We start from the raw sequence: 23,088 nt of genomic DNA, 5'->3' as shown, positions 1-23,088 counted from the left end.
ATAGGAAACATACCAGGTAGTAGAAACTTTGAGGAACTAGACAGAAAGAAGATTGATGAAGCATCTGCAATCACTACCAGAGCTCAAGAAAAGAAGAGCAAACAGGACATCAAGCCCCTGCAAGTGTCAAAATGTTATTTCCCAAATTTAGGTTTGCAAGAACTGAAGGAAGCACAGAAGAAAGACCCTTCACTGCAGAAACTTTGGGAAATGCCTGGAAGAAAGTCAAGCACAAAACAAAATGGTGCACCATCAGATGCCTTATGCAATGAGAGATCTGATAAAGCAGGAAGTTGAGGTAATGTTGGAATCATCGAGCTTTCAAATTCAGCCTACTGTTCACCAGTTATAATCGTGAAGAAGAGGGATGAATCAAACCGTTTCTGCATAGACTTCCAGAAACTGAACATCGTGACAAAGTTCGACACTGAACCTATGGACAACCCAGAGGCCATCATGGCAAAACTAGATGAGGCTAGGTTCTTTTCAAAGATCGACCTCAGTAAAAGTTATTAGCAAATCTCGATGGAGACGGGATCTAAAGAGAAGACAGCATTTGTGACACCAGATGGATGTTACCAATTTAAGCAGAGCATTTGGGTTAGTCAATTCAGCAGCAACATTGAACCGCATGATGAGGAGGATGCTGCACAACAATACCAACATTGAGCACTATGTGGATGACATTCTGACACACTTCAAGATGGGAAGACCATCTGAAGAGACTTAGACAACTGTTCCAGCAAGTGAGGGCAGCAGGCCTCACCATCAGACCATCTAGGTGCTACATTGGATATTCTGTGCTGAAGTTTGTTGGATATAAAGTGGGAAACCTACAGATAGCCATGGAAAAGGAAAAGATAATATGCATACAAGATACACCAGCTCCAAAGACCAAGCAGCAAGTCAGATCCTTTTTGGGGTTAGCAAGATACTACAGACTGTTTGGTTTTGACTGTAAAAGACTCCTAAGCCCAACAACAACAACATAGCATATATCTATACTATTAAGAAATATAACTAAAAGCCTTTTTATTTTGACGATTGGTGAATACTACATTTTCAAATTCTGACACTATTATATATGGTAGTTAACAATCTAATATCACGTGTGGACACGTTTAAGAAAATAATTAGTATAGATATAGAAATGTTGGTTCAATGTGGATTTAAGTACTGGTATTAGAAGAGCTTTAATTGTTTGTATATTTGTTTTTTTGCTTAGAACTTAAGTGTCTTCTACGGTTATATTGTGTTTATTTGAGATATAGTGTTCAAAAACATTAGTAGATGTACAAAAATAGGACAAATTGTTCCTCAGATCATAGAACTGTGCCCATATTTTTGTTTTTATATGTACATAAATAATTTCCATGCAGAAAATTTACAGTGATTATTTTGATTAATTCTAGGATTGTCCGCCAGGTACACCAGATTTTCGAGCTCAACAGTGTTCAAGTTTTAATGGAAAGACATTGAATTATCCAGGACTGCCTCATGATGTGAAATGGATTCCTCATTATGGAGAATGTAAGTTATGTTGTTCCTGTTGCCACATGATCGCGCTCTGTGCTTTGGGGATGTTGGTGCATAATAAGAGTGACAGGTAAATCCAACTATTCAATTAGATCAGCCCAAGAGCTGGCTATGAGTAATGTCTCATAATATCTTGATAAGTGTCTGACAAATAATTATGATATTTTCAAAATAAACTAAAATCATTAAGTCGATGTAACTTGCTTTTCAGTTTGTTTTTCTCGTGTTGATTTCTACTATGTCTTGAAATGACAAAATATAAGAGAAACATTTGTTGTTGTCTTTTGTAAGTAACAGTTTTTATGGTAGGTTTTGAGGAAGAAATTTTATTTAGACAGGTACAACCTTTTGACTGCAGGTGGAACTGTTCTAAAGTACATAGGTTATAATGCTAAAGAAAGTTTTTACATTTAAACCAACAATATAATAGTGAGTAGCCATACAAAGGCTGCTGTGGTACAATTAAATTGAAATAAAAAAGGAAGAAAAACATGTACCATAAACAATTAGTAAATGATAAATGGGTATTTTTAACGTTCACAATGATTCGGGCATGTATGACCTTCCTCAGGTAATTTTAAAATATGATGTTATGAAAGGGTTGTTATATATATATATAAAAGGGTTATCAAATATACTATGTTCAATGAGCGTTATATGACAGATCACCTCCCAGTAGTTCAGCAGTAAGCGGGTTTTGATACCCACAGTGAGCAGATCACAAAAAGCCCAGATCTAATCAAGCACACATGTAAATCATTAACAAATCACTATTATTTTCAAGTTTGGGTTATATATTTAGTTAAATACTGAGATTCAAGTGTGTGTAAAAGTTTTAAAAAATATCAGTAATAATAACAGGTAATGGAGCACTGTTTCAGCACACATACATACATAATGTGCCTAGAAATAAACAGTATTACACTCACCAAAATGACCACTCACCAGGGGGGACTACCTGTTTCAAACAAATATTTTTCCTCGGGTGGATGGTGCCAAAAGGGGTAGATGTGTTCATTTTGTCATCCATCTATGATCAATGGAGAGCAAGTACTCAAAAATGGCTAATATTGTGCTTATGATTGTTGAAGTTTTTCACCACAGCTTTGTCTTTATCATGATTCTAGATGTTACAGATGTGTTCACATGCTAGTACTTGTTTTGGCAACTTTCAAGCCGTTTCTCTTATTTATAGTTTCTCACAATATAACCAAATAATGCAAAAAATAGGCATTTTGATGTACAGATAAATGATTGTTTAATTAAACAAGTGGAGTTGGATCGAAGTACTGATGTACTGCAGTTAATGTAATGGCATATTTTGCATAATTGATTCACGTAAGATTGAAAACACTAAAAGAAATTACCCATTTTCAATGTGGTACATTTTGCTTTGCATGTTCACAATCAAGCACATACTGTTACAATGTCAAGTTTTGTTTTCATGACAAAAACTAGAAGAAAAAAAAACTTTGTTTGGCAACTCAACCCATGAAAAGAAAAACCTGATATTGTAAAGAACAGTATAATCAACTTCACCAACATTGAACTCGGTGAACATCAAACAACAACCCCAAATAAGGGTCTTAACTCTGCAACTACTGCTGTCACCATCCCAGTGCCAGATTTAAAAGCAAGCTTTGAGGATCTTTCAAGGAACTAATAACACAATTAAATTATAAATCTAGGCAACAGCAAATAATCCCTTGTCAAGAGGCAATACAACTTAGTTCAGAAATTATTTTATAAGAAAGAAAAAGGAGGATCAACATAAAATTTGAATACCTAATTGATCTGTTACAACTAGCGAAATTTATTTGTTATCAATACAAAGATTCATACACTTTTCAATTCCATGGACTTGTCATGTGAAATCAGGTACACTTTCTTTGTTAAATCTTCATTTTGGCTCTGGTATGTAAGTGATGTTTTTTGTGTTCTTGCTTGTCAAGATCATGAAACAAAAGTCCTTCACAACATAAGCAACTCAGAGTTAAAATTGAAAATAGCAACATTATAATTTTTAAAATATTAAGGTCACGTGAACTCCAAAGGCATCACCACTAAACTTCATAGGAAAAACACATACAGTGGAAATTACGTAAACTGGCTTCTAACAAAATAATCCATCAGAAACTAGTTTCTCGAAAAAGCCTCCTAAATTAAGCATACACAATAGGCATGGCCAGGTGGTTAGGGCACTCAACTCGCAATCTGAAAGTCACAGGTTTGAAGCTCTGTCCCATCAGACATGCTCATCCTTATATCCGTGGGGGTGTTATAATGTGATGGTGAATCCCACTATTTGTTGGCAAAAGAGTAGCCCAAGAGTTGACCATGGGTGGTTTAGACCAGTTGCCTTCCCTCCAGTCTTTCACTGCTAAATTAGGGACAGCTAGCATAAATAGCCATTGTGTAGCTTTGCGCAAAATTTACTTTCAGACAAACTAACCACTATATGCATCACAGAAAATATAAATTAAGAAATTGTACACTTAGTTCAATGCTTCACTAACACAAACCAATTCAATATCACAGTAGTTACACAATCTGTTAACCAATTTAAACACTACAAAATGAAGCAAACCTAATAACTGGCACTATCTGGTATATATATAAAACATTGACATACTTCTAACAGAAATTTGGATAATATTATTATTATGTAAATGTAACTTAATATAACAACTAGGTTTATTTTCACCCTTCGAATAAGAATTAAAAACATATCAAGACACTTATATGATGAACCCACCTCTCCATGAAACACTAAATACAGTGTAGGAATTGCCCAGCTTTTTACACAGGTGAAATGGAACATAATTTGAAAACTAGGTTTAAAAAAATCTTCCTGGTAGAGTTTAAATGAAAATAATACCATTAGTTGCCCTTTTTACCATATTTCAACTCAACATTTTACATGATTGAGTATGAATTATTTAATTTTTGTTCATATGTTTTGCAAGGAGGTGTTTCAAACTTTTAAATTATTAACAATAATATTGAATGAATAATGTAATATGCATCCTTGATGGTTGAGGTGGGAAAGTATTGTCGTTATACCCAAAGAGGGAATCTTCTGATTTATTGGAGTTTTCCAGTTCTGAAATCATGCTAAGAAGTATTTTGAAAGCATGAATTGTTTGGCAAATAAAACTTTTGTTTTTGTTTATAAGCATCTTTCTGAAAATCATTGTTTCATACACATATCTAATAATTTTTGTATTCAAATTTGAACTAGTTACTAGAAAATTAATTTTTGCATCTGGAAAAAGGTACAAAGTAACCCAATAAAAGTGATATTCTTTTTACTTCTTTTACTGGGATTACAGAGCCATACATGGCTTAGTGGTTAGCATGCTTGAACTATGAATCTGACCCATTGCCCCAAAAAATGAGCTCCTCACTTTGGGACCATGTGTACACTATAAGAGTGATGACCAAATCCTGCTGTTCAATCACACCAGAGTTGAGAGTGAGGCTTGTTAATTAATTGCCTTCCTTCTAGTCTCTCAGCTCAAAATTAGAGATGGCAATGTGTAGATAGCTATTGTGTAACTTTGCAGGAAATATTGAAACACGTTATTAGTATGGATTGCAATGTTTAGCCAAATACTTAATGTACTACAACTCTTAAATAAGTCTTGTATAGTTTTAAACTATTGAATCTGAAGAAAAATGATCAGATAATGAAATTTTAATGTACTGACTTTTTTTTTCTAAGAACGTATACAAAATTTCACAAGATCTGAAAATTACTTATATGACAGGAAAACTTAAATATTAAAGATATATTTTTAGTAATTTACTGATTGACAAGCACCTAACACTACTTGCCAGGACTGCTGATGAAATATTGATGTTCCTAATGTTGTGGCCTGGTATTTAGGGCACTCAACTCGCAATCTGTGTGTTGCATGTTTGAATCCCTGTCACCAATCATGTGTACCTTTCATCCATGGGAGCATTATAAAGTGACAGTCAATCGCACTTTTCAGTGATAAGAGCAGCCCAAGAGTTGGCAGTGGATAGTATTGACTAGCTGCCTTCCCTCTAATCTGTCACTTCTAAATCAAACATAGCTAGCAAACACAGTCCTAGAGTATCTTTGCACAAAATTCAACAAACAGACTAACATTCTGTAACTTGGATTTACCATATGGTTGAAGTTCTAATGTCCTCAAATACTAATATCTGGTTATTGAATTGTAAATACCATTTTCATCTAACTTGTGTACAAGACCAAGAAAAAAATTACATATATTCCCTTTACTTTGCAATGTTTTAACTTGAAAAGTAGAAGCATACGTTACAAAAACTTTCAATCATGAATATAATTTTTATGTCAGTATTAACTGTTAATGCAGAATAATTAAATTTATAAATTTTTCTTACTGATGATATTATACAGTTTTATTAATCTCTCAAGCAGTAGCTCCCTCCCCCCCAGTGGCAGAGCAGTATTTCTGAGGACTTACAATGCTAGAAACCGGGTTTCAATACCCGTAGTGGGCAGAGCATAGATAGCCCATTGTGTAGCCTCGTGTTTAACTTCAAACAAACTCAAGCAGTATAATGGTACATTGGTTCTAGAAGAAATGTTGAAAAATTATTTTCTGAAAAATGATATAATTTCTCAAAATTACAAATGCTGGCATGATGTATTTGTAACAGTTAAAGAAGCATGCAAGCTATACTGTAAGGTTTTGGGCACATCTCGTCATTACCTGCTGAAACAGAAGTCATTGATGGAACAGCATGTGGAATAGAAACATTTAACATCTGTGTTAATGGGCAGTGTAAGGTAAAGATTTTTATTATAATGTTTGTTTTTTGTAGAATGAAAAAAATGATGAAATATCATATTACACATGTTTCAATAAAATCATAAATTAAACGCCTTCAACTCTCTTCATAATTCTCTTGAATACTATATTAATGTTAAAGTGACAGTTTGAATATTCAAATCATTTGTTCATTGGTGATAAAGCCATTACTCAAAATTAATTATGATATAGTGCTTCATACATAGATTACTGAATTTACTTAAAGTAATACATATAAATGACATAAAGTTCACTGGCAAGCCAACACTACCAGTAGAATTTGATTTTTAGAATGGGAATGTTATAATTAATTAAATTGTATGCATCTTCATGATAGTAGATATATCACTTTTAAACAATATTCCTTACCATTGGATTTCTATAAACTAATAATCAAATGAGCTAAAAATTCACCTGTACATTAACATTAATAACTGTGAAATTAGGTGCTTAGGAAGACATATTCCAATTACTGAGCCCTACATCCAAAACGCCACTGTGCAAAACCCATCAATGTAACGTTTTACTAAATATAGAAAAAAAAATGTTGGAAAAATAGATTAAAGATTACTCTCTTTAAGCTTATTGCTTGATCAGAGAAACAGGGAGTTTCATTGTATTGATGTTTACTCGTACATGAGGTTTGCTTGCTTATTTTCTTGTAGTGTTATTAGATTTTGTAAGTCGATGATACTTTCATTGTTACATTATTTAACATGAGAAAAAAAACTTCTTTTAACTTGTACCTTTCCATAAAATGTATGAATTTATAATTTTTTTTTATAAAAATGTAGAAAGTAATAAATGTTTTTTAGATTTTTCTGCATTTTATGAATTATATGGAATGGTATTCTCAGGCATGTTAATTCCTCCAGAAAGTTAGGTAACCAGATCTAACAGGAGGTTCATCAGGAAATGTCTTCCAGCATGAATATCTTAATTTGACCCAACTGGTTTAAAGGTAGATTCTGGACAATAATGTGCTACAAGGAAACACTTTGTTTATTTACAAGACACAAAAACTGATTCAGCCAATGAGAGAAATGAACTGGACAGTTACATTCTGATCTCTTTCAGACTGAAAGCTAACTGAAAGAATCAATTTGCTATATATAAAACTTGAACACTGTTTACTACCCCCGATTGCACTGTCACTCATGCTATTTGTCACTCCCATTGAGAAAAAGGAAAGACTAAGTCTTCTGTACTTCTACATCTTCACATGACAGTCGTAGCTGATGAGGCTATAAAATCCAAAAGAGTTTTCAATCAGATCTAGCAACATCAGTCATGTACAGTCCTTGATACTGAATTGAATAATCTTGGACAATGTTAACTCGCACAAGAACAAGGTCAACTCAGTTATTTACATGATGTAAGTGAACACATGTTCCAATGTGCTTAAGTGTAAAAGATTTGGAAAGCCTCATGAATATTAAGCATTTGTCATTTTAAACTGAGAAAAGAAAGAAACATCTAGTATTTTTCAAATACAATAAAATTATGGTTCAATGGGCAACACAACTGGCAAATTATTAGAAATGAAACGTTTTGTCATGTTGAGATTTATTAAATACTGTGAGACAATTATGTTCATGTAAAAAACACTAGTAATTAAGTGTAAACAGTCTTTCCATTTCCTTGCTGGATTGAAATTTAGTACATACTCAACTCTTGTGTAGGGAGGATCCAGGCCAGTAATGATAATGTTAGAGTAACAAGCAATAACCCACTCACACAATATTTGTTTGACCTATGATAGCACTTATTTATTAATAAAGTTTTGAAAGGAAAATACATTGTTTTTTTTTCATTTTCTCAGGCAGCTGGTTGTGATCATTTGTTGGGGTCTAACAAAACACTCGATATGTGTGGAGTGTGTGGAGGAGACAGCTCAACCTGTAAAAAAGTGATAGGTCATTTCAACAAGACAAGTTTTGGTGACTAATTGTTTTGTTAATCTTTTAAGTGAATTTTTTGTATTTAGTAATTTACATTCATGTTTCTGTTCTGTTAACTTTAATAATATCAGTTATGCCATGCTAATCAGAAATATGTATATTTACAGATTTGAAACCAAAGTACAAATATGTGAGTGATTTGGGAAGTGTAATATCAATACCAGTATGATTTCAAATGTTGCATAATATCTTAGAAGTATGTGCAGTGTTGCATAATATCTTAGAAGTATGTGCAGTGTTGCATAATATCTTAGAAGTATGTGCGGTGTTACATAATATCTTAGAAGTATGTAATAATCACATAACAATATTGTATAAATCTTTATTATTTCATTAGAATAAGATGATTAATTATTCTTAAATGTTTAAATCACAAGTAATACTTTAACATATATATATATTGATACATTCCAAAAACACATTCCTTTTTTTTTACATAGTCACTCAAAATCATAAAATGATGTAACTCTGGTATATGCTGTATTTGTAATTTTCCTCACAATATTATGTCATTTACAGCCAAAATGTTAGCTTAATGAGATTACTGCTTACAGAAGAAGATTATGTTCTTATTTAAAAATGAAAAGTCTATTTTCATATAATAAAATAAATACACGTGAACTTCATAAGCATGTTAATAAAGATTGAACATTTTTGTTACTCTTTCATGATGTGTATCATTTAAGCAAATGAATTAATATTCTAGGCTTAGATAAATTCTTCAAAATTATTTTCAAGGATATATTTTATTATGCTTACTTCAAATAAAACTACTACTGGATTATATAAATCTTAGATGTTGAAATTTACTGTCATTAGTGCCACATGTGTTTTTTATTTTGCATTGTGTATTTTAGAAGTCAAAACGTATAGAGAAACTTTAAACACTTCATAAACGAAAGAGGTATAAAATATCACAACATATTTTCAATCTACTATTTCACCCAGTATAAGTAACTTAAAAACACTGTATTAAGTAAAAGTTTGTTTCATCATTTTAGGGTACAATTCTGTGGTAGTTATTCCAGCTGGTGCAAGTAACATAGAAATTCTTCAACATGGACATAATAACTCCCACAATGATGACAATTATCTAGGTAAGTTAAATAATACTAAATCCTATATTTATTTTAATTAATTTTTTTACAGAAAAATATATTAAAATGGAATTTTATAAGTAGCATCCATTAAAGCCAGAACTGAGATAAACTGCAATCTATAAAAATAGAGGGGGGAGTAAAAAGTCATAGTCAACTATTTTCTGCATTTAAGGCCTCTTCTGGATATGGGGATTGAAACCAGCAAGTGTCCATCCATCGGTGTATGAATCGGTTACAGCTAACTCATTTTATGGTATAGTTTCCACCAACCCTAAAACTTTCTATTTCCACAATAGCTGACTTCATTCTTTTCTTCAACAAGGTTTTGGCCTATAATCACAGTATACAGTTACTAACTAGTTTCTTCCAACACTGTCACACTATCATACATTCTTGTTTCATCAGTTTTGTACACGACATGTTCTGTTTCTGTTTATTTGTGCACTTAACTTGCACTTCTGCAGTTCATTTCTCGTGTTCTTATCGTCAACTACAAATTTGTTGTTTCTCAAACTTTTACTATACCTATTAATTTGCCTATCAATTTTGACTATTATAATACTTTATTAAACAGCTAACCTCACCAATTGGTTAGACCAATTCAATTTTGTGGCAACTATACAATCAGTCTAGGTTCTGATTAGATGGGACCTAATCATTCAGTTCGACTACTTCATTAGCCTCTGAGTAAGACAATCTTTCATTGTCTGGCTTTGTTCTCTTATTTTGTTTAGATCTACACAGCCCATCTAATGTCAGTAACTTTATCAGAGCCAATTTGTCGTGTTTAATGTATAACGTTATGCTTACCAGTACAACTACTAACCATAAAGTTACCAACACTGAGTTAGATAATTTCCATTTATCTAACCTCTGTCCTTTAGCTGTAGCTCGTAAATGATCTACATGCTGTTGAAATTCCTTAATACTTAATCCTGACTTTCAAGGAGGTAGATGTCTAGTTTCTTCTAATATGTCTGTTAATTCCTTAATGTCTGCTTCTACATTTAAACTCTGAATTGATTGTGATTCTTTCTTAGTTAATAGTTCCTGTAATTCTGAGATCTTTTGATTTAATTGAGCTCCTATGTATTTAGTTTCACTTCTAAAACTGGAGGGCAAAGTAATATCTTGACCATGAGCTGAAAAATTTCTAGCTAATCTCAGGTAACCACTATCTCTTAATTTAACTACTCTAGTGTGATAATCAAATTGATGTACATTTGATTTTGGACATACTACTGATAAAGTAAGCTCAACCTTAACAAGTTCCTGGAGTCCTGGTGTTATTAAAATAGAATGGTTTAGGAATAATTATCCTTTTCTCACATAATTCAGTTATTATGTTTTTAATTCATGCAAATATAACAATTACAAGTTACAATAGGTACTGAATAAATTCCTGAATTAGGATCACATACTCTGATAGGTCCCACTATACATCTTGACATATATTCCTCTATCATTTCTAAGTATACTGATCACTGAAAACAGCAATATACGGTTTCAACATTTGAGAATTCATTTGACGTGAATACTCAATTAGTTTGATGTAGAAAGTTTAAAGGATAGGACATTACATCACATGAAATATCAGGTAACAGCTATCTTACAGGTAACAGCTATCTTACAGGTAACAGCTATCTTACAGTTAGAAGGAATCTTACAAGAACAACTAATTGAAAACTATAAAACGTTAATTAGACAATATCATGACGAGATAGGTGAACTGTCACTAGAATTAAAAGATATTAAAGGTAGTGTATCGATGCCAGATAGAAACAAGGTTTAATAAATGTGGGTGGAAGCATTTTGAGATTTCTTATTTGGAACTGCAACCACTGATGATTTACAGGAATTATATGAGAACAACAGAAACAGGTATCTAAGGAAATGATTAATTTAATAGGTGAACAGGCAACTACAATGAATTCATTAAACCAGACAATTGAATTGCATGACCAAGAGATTAGGAAGTATCTAAGGTTTTAGTGAACATTACTAATGCATTGATACACACTAGAATCAGGCAAACTGAGTTACACAAAGCAGGAATTGAAATGTTAGTTTTTAACACTAGGATTCAGAATAATCTACAACAGTTATCTTTTACTGTAGGAAGTAGCAGGACAGAGTTACCTAAGTTAATACAAGCATTGTATGTAGCTGCAGATAAAAAGTTGAGTTCACACTTTCTACCCCTCAGTAAGTTAGAAAGAGTATTAGATGAAATCGAAAGGAAATTACCTCCACATTTACAATTTGTGATCCCTACTCATAGTGATCAGATTTACATGTATTACACATGGGCTGGTGTAAAGACAGCCACAATCAGGGATGCCCTTACAAGCAACAGAATAGAATCATACCCTTACCATTAAGTTTAAACCAACTGTTAACTTTAACTATAGAAAATGAGCTAACTCTTTTTATAAACGTAATAGCAACTGAACGTACTGTGGAAATGGTATGTCTTCAACAATTATCCATTTATCTCCAGATAATATAAAATTACCTTCTTCAACAAAAACCATGCCTACCTTGTTTTCTACTGGAACAATATTTACATTCTGTTCGGTCCCGGTCTTTACCATCAGTAATGTAAGACTCCTGGTAAACCTATAGATACATCTACTACTAATACAAATAATTATAATACTTATACAATACGCATTACAGATATAATAATCTAAGTAGGATAAAGTACGAGCACAACATTTCATAACACGGTTACATACTCGAAATCTTTGTTTGTCAGTGTATTTCTCATTAACTTTCTAAGTGTGGTGAAAGTGAGAGAGGGTAGTATCATTCATAAGAATGTGCCCAAATAACACCTTCATATACTTATGCTGCAAAATTCCACACACATCAAATGGGTGACCATAGTACTGAAACACCTGCTATGTAATTGGATAAGCCCGGCTCAGAACCTACAATGTTTATTGGATCAGCCCAACTCTGAACCATATAATAAATGTTTTTGCACATTCTAATTGCAATTTTATTACCCTGGGAAATTCCTGTTGAAAGTGTTGTAGGAACTGTAAACTGCTATATCTCATATTGTGTTCTCAGAGCAAGGGGAATGTCACCTCACTGAATACGCGTGCATTTTTGGGCTCGAGAGTTTCGTATTACGGTTGTACGTAAACACAGTGTCTTATGACACAGGCGGTGAATTATTGATTTTTTGTCAGTGGGTTTGTAATTTGTCGGTGACAGTAAAATAAACACAGAATATATATGGGATATGTTTAGCAGTTGAAACTATCAGAAGAAGAACTTTGAAACTTCATGATCAATAGTAAAGAAAAAGGAAACAGTTGCTCATTATATTTCTGATTTTACAATTTTTCTTTTCATTCTATTTCAATGAGTTTTCTACAGGCTGAAGAATTAAATAATAAATATGATAACAGATAAATTATATCATATATATATATATATATTATTTATTGAAAGAAAGGTATATATATGTATTTAGGAGGTTTCAGAGGTTGTGCAAATTAAATTCGAGATTTTTGAAACAAAGAAAAGTATTTGAAATCTTAAATTGAAAATCACTTTGCACTCAGACTGGTTAAAAAAAGAATCAATATTTTAATGGACAAATATATAAGTAAAAATACTTCATTAAAAAATCTTCTTTTTTGTGTGAAAAAGGCTTCTGATGTTTACTATAAGTATACAAAATTTTGTAAAGATACACTTAAAATATTAAAAGTTAGGGCATGAAAACTATAACAAGCACAAAATGGTTATGAGGTCAGTCCCAGGGACCGAGCCCGTATCGAAAGAGTTAAGCTCTGATGTAGTGTTTTGCTTCTCCTGCTGTTCTTAATCTTAATATGTCTGCCTTCTGGGCATCAGTCCAGCCCGATATTCTGTCAGCTTCATTTAAGGCATCAATAAAGCTCTCAACATCCTCATTGAGTCTACCATGATATGATGCTTGTTAAATGTAAACGAACCACCTAAATGTCACGTTAGTGTAGCCTATATAATGTGTAAAGTTTAGTATACTCTAATCCCTTATAGTGATAGCACATGACAAGACACACATTCGGCATGTAATGCTGTTTGAATACAAGAAGGGAAACAATGCCTCTGTAGCCAAAAATAATATCAAAGAAGTTTATGGAAATGTTTTGAACGTTCGTAAATGTCAACGATGGTTCAGCAAATTTTTAGCCTTAAATACTGTGATGGCAGGAGCCGACATGTTGGAATTGATATTGAGGCTCTGAAGATGCTTGTTGAGTCTAACCTAAGGCAACACCCTCGTGAAATGGCCCTGAAATTGCATGTCTCTCATGAAACAACACGTAAACATCAAAGGAATATGGGAAAACTCCATAAAGAAGGTGTTTGGGTGCCTCACAAACTCTGTGATGCTCATCGTCTGCAACATGTAAACGTTGCTTCGTTTCTTCTGGCGCATGAACCATTTTTGGTCAGAATTTTCACCAGTGATGAAAAATGGATTCTCTATGCGAATATTAAACACTAAAAACAATGGTTCAGACCTAGACAAAAACCATTACCGACCCCAAAACCTGAACTCCATCTGCAGAAAGTGATGCTTTGCATTTGGTGGAACATCAAAGGAGTAATTCATTTTGAACTCCTCAATCAACAGTGAACTCTCAATGCAGAGATCTGTAGTCAGCAACTGGAACGTTTAAATCAAGCCCTTCATCAGAAACATCCTTCACTCATCAAAAGCGAATGCAGCAGTAAACTGTTGAAAAATATGTAACATTCAACTGAATGCATATGCATGTGTGTAGCTTAAAATTTATTCTTTCTAAATGGACATAATTAACCATATATTTGGGTTTAGCAATCAGTTACCTTAATTGGGCTTATATTCTATGGGGATACTCAGTATTTTGGTAATATTTGCTGGATGGAAAATTAATCAATCAGCTTGAGAGCTCAAGATAGTTCTTCTATTACTTCTAGAAATAAAAACACAGAGTATGTAATTCATGGGCTGATATACTTCTTGAGTAATACAACAAAATTATAAATCTTTAATTTAAAAAGGGAAGTAGGGATAATCACAAAAGTACAGAAACAAGTTGAATCAAAATGCAAAGTTCCTAGTTGTAGGCTTGGAAATATAATCTTTGCATTTTGATACAACTCATTTCTGTACTTTCTGATGATCCCTATTCCCATTTTTAAGTTAACAATTTTTAATTATATTGTTTCTTAAGTGTTATTGTTGACAGGGGGGGGATGTCATACTGACATACTTGGTATTATTATTTTACATTCATAACATCTTTCATTTGCTAATATGTTTCTGTTATCTGACAAGAATCTTGCTATGGACCATGTATTGGATTGTTAATGACTCACAGTTTACTTAGGCATATATGTGCAGTGCCCCATTATTTATTTCTAAGTACACTGCAACAAGCAGTACATTGGAATTATGACAAACCTACCTAAAATTGAAATAAATATGTCTAGCTTATTGGCAGTTGATTATATTCACATCTATTTTATTTTATAATGTCTCTGTCACCATGTCCAGTCTATTTTTGATTGAAGCTATTAAATGTAAGTTACAAAGTAGGGATCATTTCCAGTAATTGGCAAAGCATTTTTTTTTGTACATGTACAAAATTTGTAATATATTTCCTATAATTTAAATAAACTTGTTTTAACCAAACAACTTTCTGGTGATTGTCCCATGATATATTTTGCATTGATTTTAACTTCAGGAAAATAACTAATAAATATTCTTTATTAATAGGCTTATAATTTTTCTACTTATGGCTTAATTAAAATATCTAATTATTACCTTATTTAGATGGATAATCGTTAAGATACAGTATTTGTTTAACTAATTTCTGTTCTTGGACCTTTTGATTTTAAACTGTACAATATATTATTGGAGCTATACATTCTTAGGCATTTTAATTCATTAGGGCAACATCCATTTGTTTTCCTTTTTTCAGCACTAAAAGGAAGTGACAACAATTACTTGTTCAATGGAGATTATATTGTCACTCCTTTCAGAAAAAGAGTTCACTATGGAGAAACAACAATTGATTACAGTGGGTGTAATGCTGTGATTGAACGAATCAACTCAAGTAAAACTTTGAGCAAAAAATTGACTGTTCAGGTGAAGTAATATTTATTTTTTTTTATTATAGCATAATTTCAGTTTTATTATTCTGATATTAAGATATTACAAAATAGTAAGTTTTATTTTAATAATTCAGAAGTATTTTTCCTGAATTGGGAGATAGTGTAATCAGAGTTTGATTTTAGATAGATAGTCAATAAAATGCCATTTCTTATTTTAATATGAGTATAACAGAATTCTTCCTTCTTTCAATATGCAAGTTTTTAAATAAAATTAGAAATGAAACTCGCAATACTTTACATATAAACAGATAAATAGTTCACATATCCCTAATTTCCTTTCTTATAAATAAAAGAAAATCAATGACTGTATAAGTATTAGTTATGCTTTATTCAATTTACCTAAAATTCAAGAGGTTTATATTTGATTTTTCATTCTAAAAAGAAACCCACTGGCACTTATAATGCTAAAAACTGGATTTAAGTACCTGTGGTTGGCACAGCACAAATAACTCACTGTGTAGGTTTGAGCTTAGTTACAAACAAATAAACTAACTTTGAGAATGTAGAGTCTTGTTTCAATGTGCATTAGTAATCCTATGGTGTTTAAGAAAATACTGAATTCCTCAAATAATTTAGTATTATCTGGCTACTTGCAGGTGCTGAATGTAGGTAGACTGTATCCACCAGATGTGTACTATATGTATGTGATGTCCTCTGTTAACCATGACCTACATCACTGGGTTCTGAGAAATAAGTGGTCTGATTGTAACCGGCTGTGTCAAGGTGAGAAAGTCTTTGTTGGGTGTCGAGAGATCACTGTCTAAATAAGTCATTGTTTCCTCTAACAAATAGGCTTTTCAAAAAATAAATTTATGTAAGTTCAATAACTTAAAACTAATTAATCTTTTTAATTCCATTAATAATTTTAAGTAACATGCTACCTGAGGAAGACTAAGTATTTTATTTTACTAGTGTTAAGGTATAATTTGTATTTTGAATTAAAAAAACATATCTAAATATTTTTATTCTTATCAAGTTTATAATATTGTTGCTCTTAACTAAAACTCACCCAGATATTGTTGAAAAATAAAATAGTTAAAAATATATTGGTTAGATAAAAACAAAGTATAGTGGTAAGAAAAAACGGCTGTTCATGCTTCTGATGCTCACTGTGGTCATTCTTATAAATAGAAGTTCTTTATTATCTTCATTCAATTTCCTCTAATTTCATGATGCATCAAAAACACCTAGTAAGTTCTTAAGTGACAACCTAAGTTATGGTGAACTTACCAGTTTCTTAAATCTATCATACATGTATTAACATGGAGTAATTTGTTAAAGCTCTTTGATGTATTCTGTTTAACTAAATACATGAGACTAATCCAAGCAGTTTAAAATGGTAGTTTTGGGGGAATATTCTTGTGGGATAAATGAATTTGATATATAGGAGGTTTGAAATTGGGTTAAAATTTAGATTTAATCACTTTAACACATAACAGTAGAATTATAATTCTTGCAAAGAAAACTTCAGGACATTATTTTTATGATCTAAGAGTTTAGTTCAGTACTCTCCATTCTATTGATCTTAGTTTTTGTATTGTTCTGTTTTCACTTATTGTACACATATTGGATAATGCTCATATAAAATAAAAATATTTACTTTGAGTTTGCAGGTGAAAGATTTCGATTACCAGTCTGCACAAGAAAGCATGATGGCCAAATAGTAAGTGACACCAACTGTGACCTCAGTAGCAAGCCTCCAAAACTTGCTCAAGTCTGCAATACACATTGTGCACTCAGGTAATGGAAGAATAATTCCCATGTAAATTTTTTGTGCAATTTAAGATTTGCATAATATCTAAATGTACATTTTAATCTATTGCTAATGGTTAAGTCTTGCAACTTGCACGTGTTGTATGCAAACAATAATTTTTAACATGTATTTGAAAGTTAAAGCTGTAAATTAATGATGCAGAGAAAGATCCAAATAGCCTGTTCAGTAAGTAGAATTGTTGAAGACTTTTCAGCATCAGTGCTGAATTCTTCTTTGGCATATTCCTTTACAACTTTTGTAATAAAAGCAAATGTTTAATGTCATTAAATATTTTCATGTGCTTGTAGACAGAAGATTGGAACACGCATGGTAAAATTCCATTCATTTTATAGTGTAACATGAAAGATTAAAGTGATTTGGCATTGATGTTTCTTTTTCTTTGGGTTAGTTCTATCAAATAGAGAGGATTTGTAAACTTACTTGAATTTCTGAATTATAAGACTTAATAACTGTCAACCTAAATCAATGGATGTGTTACTGTGAAACAGTGTATCTGAACAAAGTGTTGATAATCTTCTTTATTTTTAACCTAGGTAAAGCTTTACTTTGATTATTGTATCCTGGTAGTGAAGGAGAACTGAGTTTAATATGGTATCCCAAAAAATTATAATTAATTTGTAATCCATTAAAAATTGACTTGTGTAAACCGTATAAAAAGATCAAGTAACACAAAGAGTACAAATTTGATAAAATATGAGCAACGTATAGCACAAAGATGTACAAGTAAAATTAACAGAAACTAGTCATAATAAAAAGTACCTTTATATGCCTTTACATTCTTCACTGCATGAAATTTCATACCTTCATTGCTCCCTGATAGCTCAGTGCTAAGCCTAAATTCTATGTTCATCGTAAGTTAAATAATTATCTCATGAGTATAAAAGATAAAATAGAACAAGTTGATAAATGTGGGATTTATAAAATTTCTTGCTCCTGTGGTCAGGTTTACATTTGCCACATATCCAGAAACTTGAAATTTAGGATCAAGGAACAAAGAATGTCATAGATAAATATAAAGTAAATGACTTGGGCCTAGCAGAACATGTGGCTAACACATCTCATGTTATAAAATGAAATAAAGTTAAAGTGTGAACTGAGTGTCAGAGAAACGACAGAAATTGAAAAAAATAAAATAACAAAGAGGTTGGTCCTTTTAATTGCATGTTGCTTCTTTTCCCATTATATTTTTGTAGCTCCAGAAATGACCTTCAAATGCAGTATATTTGACCCTTTGGAAGGTTTAATATTATGTCTTTTTCTAAACACGTTGGTGACTTCACATCCATCATCAATACTTTTGTAGGTATTGTACTTTTTCTTTGTCAATGTAGCTGAAGAAGCAGTTAGCCAGTCCCCCTACCATTGTGTTAGAAAATTATGACAAGCAGAAGATAACAAGCGTACTGGTTTAAAACGTTGGCTACAATGCTGTGGCTGCCTTTGTCATTACCTGGTCCTCTTCTAAGATCTTTGGCTCATTGAGCAGCTCCAGTGTGGTTCCTGGCATTTTGAGTGTAAATATTATCATGCTCACCATAATAATAGGATAATAGGAAGTCTATCATCATGGTCAGTTGTCTTATCAGGATCAAAAGTAAAGGTAGCCAGTGGTCAAAACCATGATCTTTAGAGAAAAAGTAAAAATTACAAATATCAAGTTAATCCAGTTTCTGATAGACCAAAATTTCAGCATTCAAAGTGAGGGTCAAGATGACGCAATTGATCACTACAAAATACTTTCTAAAAAAAATAAAGAAAAATAAAATTGCACTCTGAAATATATGGTTATAAGGGTGATAGTCAAGTTCCACTATTCATTCAGACACAAAATTTGATAGTCAACTAGCTACATGTGTGAAAGTTCAAATTTAGGGACAGCTAGTGCAGATAGCCTTTGAGTAGCTTTGTGCAAAATAACCTTTACACTGTTCACCAAGTTAGTGGAGTGTGGTTCATATTCAAATAAGGGGTTGTTCAGAGATTTGTACAAGTTAGTAAAAGTTGGGAGTTTATCTAACTTGAAATATATAATGAAAATTATCCTTGAGGAAAGTAATTTACTGCACTACTGACACTGGGCACTTTCATTCTGACCTAACAATGTGACATACCATTATTCTTGCTCTTGTCTTTGTTTGGTATAGATAGCTTCCTATCTGTTTCATATAATGTACTTAAAAGCCAACCAGCTTTAGTGAAGACTGCAGACCCAGACATTATTGTGTATAATGATTTTATTTATCTGTTCACTTGTATTTGTTTCTTTTCTTTGTTGTTGTTATTTCATTTATTCTTCACTTAATATTCTTGTAATCTGATGTTTATTGTGGATACTTGTAGCTAATCTATTAGAAATCAGTGTACCTGAATATCATACAAGTATTATTGGATGTAGTCTGTAAAGCATAATAGATTTAGAGTCTAAGTATTTTAAGGGGTCATATGGGAATACTGAGTATGCATAAGTACATTAAATGTTTTCCTTGGTAGCATTAAATTGAGGTACTGGAGTTGAAATTATTAATTATCGATTGAAACACATTTTATACCAAATAATTCATTATTCTGTCTTGTTTTTCCTTTATTTGTGGTTTACCTAAAATAAAGTAGATTTGGTGGTTATTTTAAGTGAGTTTTTAATTAATGCTAGACAGTGATTCCACAAGAGATGTTTGTATCAAAGCAAAGTTGTTGGACTGATGGGTTAGACCACATTTGGAATATTGTGTTCAGTCTTGGGCTCCTTACTTTAAGAAGGACATTGTGCTGTTTCTAGTGGTAAGGCAAATAAGATTTTAGTTTATATCTACAGAAATACTGAATACAAGTCTAAAGAGGTTATAATTTCATTGTATAGGTGAATGTTTAGGCCACATTTAGAGTACTGTGTTCAGTCTTGGGCTCCTATCAGGATGGTGCCTTGGATGGAGGGGTTGTCATACAACAAGTTACTAAAATCTCTCAAATTGTTTTCTCTTGAAAAAAGAAGAGTTGGAGGGGATCTGTTTGAGGTGTTTAAGATTGTAAAGGGAATTCATAGTGTTGATGCATCATCTTTTTTATATTTAACAGTGAGAATAGTAGGTCTAGGGGACACAAATATAAATTTGGGCAAGGTCGGAGTCATCTTCAGCTAAGACAGTTTTATTTGTCTAATAGGGTGGTTGGCCTTTGGAATGGGTTGCCTTCAGATGTTGTAATGGCAGTAAATTTAAATGAGTTTAAGAAAAAGCTTGATAAGTATATGAATGAAAAGGGCTGGGTTTGAATTTTTTTTATTATTATTATTTTGTTTAATTATTTTAATTTAGTTTTGAGGATGGAACAGCCAAGATGGACCAATATATCCCATGTTGTTCCAAAATATTATATTATGTTATTGTCTTTATTAATTCTTTCTTGATTGATACCAGATAAATTTAAAGAAATATAAGTACTCACTTAAGCAGTGCTTTTTTTGGAAGAGATTTTGTGTTGTGGCCCCTTTGTGTTATTTCCATTTGTTTCTTTAGTTTTATTGGTTTCCATTTCTTATGACACGAACAAGGGACATTCTAAATACAACAAAGAAAGGTCCATTGATCCCTGCTGTAAAAAAATGACTCTTGTATCCAAACATTTCAACTTTCAAACCATACAAAGATTTTATAAGCACAATGAAATTATTTGTTATAAAGCATGTTTTTTTCAGTCTACATGTTTCATTAACCAAGAAATAAATATTACATTTCAAAAACTTGTGATTCTGTAAATACCGTTTGAAATATGTGTTACATTTAAAACATTTAAAAAACTTGTGAATTTATAGATGCAGTTTGTTATACCATGTACAGGTACCATTGATATCAATAACGAAATACAATACAGATTTTAAAAAGATAATTTCCCAAAAATTTATTTAAAGGACTTGAATCTCTATTTAATGTTTTATTTTTTATAATTTTTAGTGATTCTCCAAAATTCACATTTATTTTTTGTTAGACTAATTAATTGAACATTGGTGTACCAAAAACCATTTTTGTCATCATGCCATTACATAAGATGTCATATCATCTTCACTCACAACAATTATTATCCTTTTAAACTTTTGTTTATAGAGCCATGATAATCTGTACTTATCCTGTTGATTTGATATCAGAACTAAATTTTAAAAATAATTTAACTATTTAAATATTTCCCTATATACATGAGCGAAATGTAATAACATCTTAACTAATAAAAGAATTTTTTTGCCATATTTTCAGTCAATCTCTACCCAGATTGGAAATACCTTAAAATATACTAATTCCCAAGTAGTCTATTTTCCCTATTCTAAGTTATATAACATTGTCAACAAATTGAAAGACAAAGTTTAATAAGGTATTTATAAAATTCTATCAATGTATGGCCTGCTCTACATAGGACAAATAGAAATTTGGATTGAAATAACTTGGAATTTTTTTCTAGAAGATGATCTTGTAACAATTTGGACTGTATTCCATTATTGATAGTATTAGAACCTGTGTTAGTACAAGCTGTATATATAGATTCAAGAGTTTGAAATATAACAAATCTTTCTTGGTTAAATCTTATGATGATGTGAACACAATCTTACCAAAACATGTAGATTGAACAGTTTATACCATATAGTAAATCATTTTTTCGTGCTTACAAAATTGTTGTATAATTTTGAGTTTGAAATTAATCTTCACAAGTACCATTCAATAATTCTCAAGACCAACATTCTTCATGTTTTTGTGTATTTAGGTTCTAAATCTATGTGAAGTGTATTACTTGATAAATAGAGCTGGGGCAATAATTTCCCCCAAGAATGATAAGATAGATTCTGCAGAATGACAAAAGATAAGGAAATACATCATGGAGAGAACCTGAATTCTCCTCTAACTTTGACTGAGTTTAAATAATAAAAGAGACTGGACCAGTGGTGTAGTCCAAGTGGAACACACCAGAATGATGCCTTTTTATCTGAAAAGCTTGTGTCCATTTCCGTAACTGGCACTTTTGGTAGTACTCTCAAGTCTCTTATAACCACCATGAACACACTACTGACTTATGCATATGAGCACTTTCTCTTTCTGTGCACACATTGATAGTTAGCCTTGCTCATGTTGCAAAAGGCTGAGTTGTTTTGAGAACAAGAGGCCATACTTTTGTGGTGTATTTTAAAACCATTGCACCTGTGTAGTTGCATCTGTAATGAATTGAAATTAATATCACTGGATATGTTAATTTATTGGTTATTCTATCAAATCTAAGTTGTATATGGGTCAGTATGAAGAGGGTTATATAGTCGAGGGCACATATACTACCCATATTTCTTTTATTTTACACTAATATGATGTCCACCTGTTTTATCTTGAAATAACCAGGGTGGCTGATATTTAATGTGGTACTTCAAGTTCAATGTACAACTGAACTGTGACCTCATATAATAATTTGTATACTGTTGTTCAAGGTTTAAGACTCCTTCCCTGCATTTTTATACTTCCAGATTTAGGACTACACCACTGGACTGGACACAGTGTAATATATAATGGAATAGTTTTATTCATCAAACATAATGGAGGAAGAATGACACTCTTACTGGCAAGAGCTCTGTATTTAATAAAAAGTTGTTTCTTTCAAGAAGTGGTTGTAGAATCTCTCCCAGTCTCAGAAAATATAGCATATATATATATACAGCAACAATGCTAGTCTTTTTCAGGGCATGTATGCTACAAAGG

The 23,088-nt window shown here is 31.9% G+C and overlaps 1 pseudogene; it reads left to right on the top strand.

Annotated features, from left to right (window-relative positions):
• LOC106468834 overlaps positions 1-23,088 on the top strand; it is a 90,523-nt pseudogene that overhangs the window by 26,613 nt on the left and 40,822 nt on the right.

This window comes from Limulus polyphemus, unplaced genomic scaffold, assembly GCF_000517525.1.
Source record: "Limulus polyphemus unplaced genomic scaffold, Limulus_polyphemus-2.1.2 Scaffold3182, whole genome shotgun sequence".
Taxonomy (NCBI): domain Eukaryota; kingdom Metazoa; phylum Arthropoda; class Merostomata; order Xiphosura; family Limulidae; genus Limulus; species Limulus polyphemus.
Note: the sequence above shows the minus strand (reverse complement) of the source record. Positions and strands in the feature narration are given on the sequence as shown.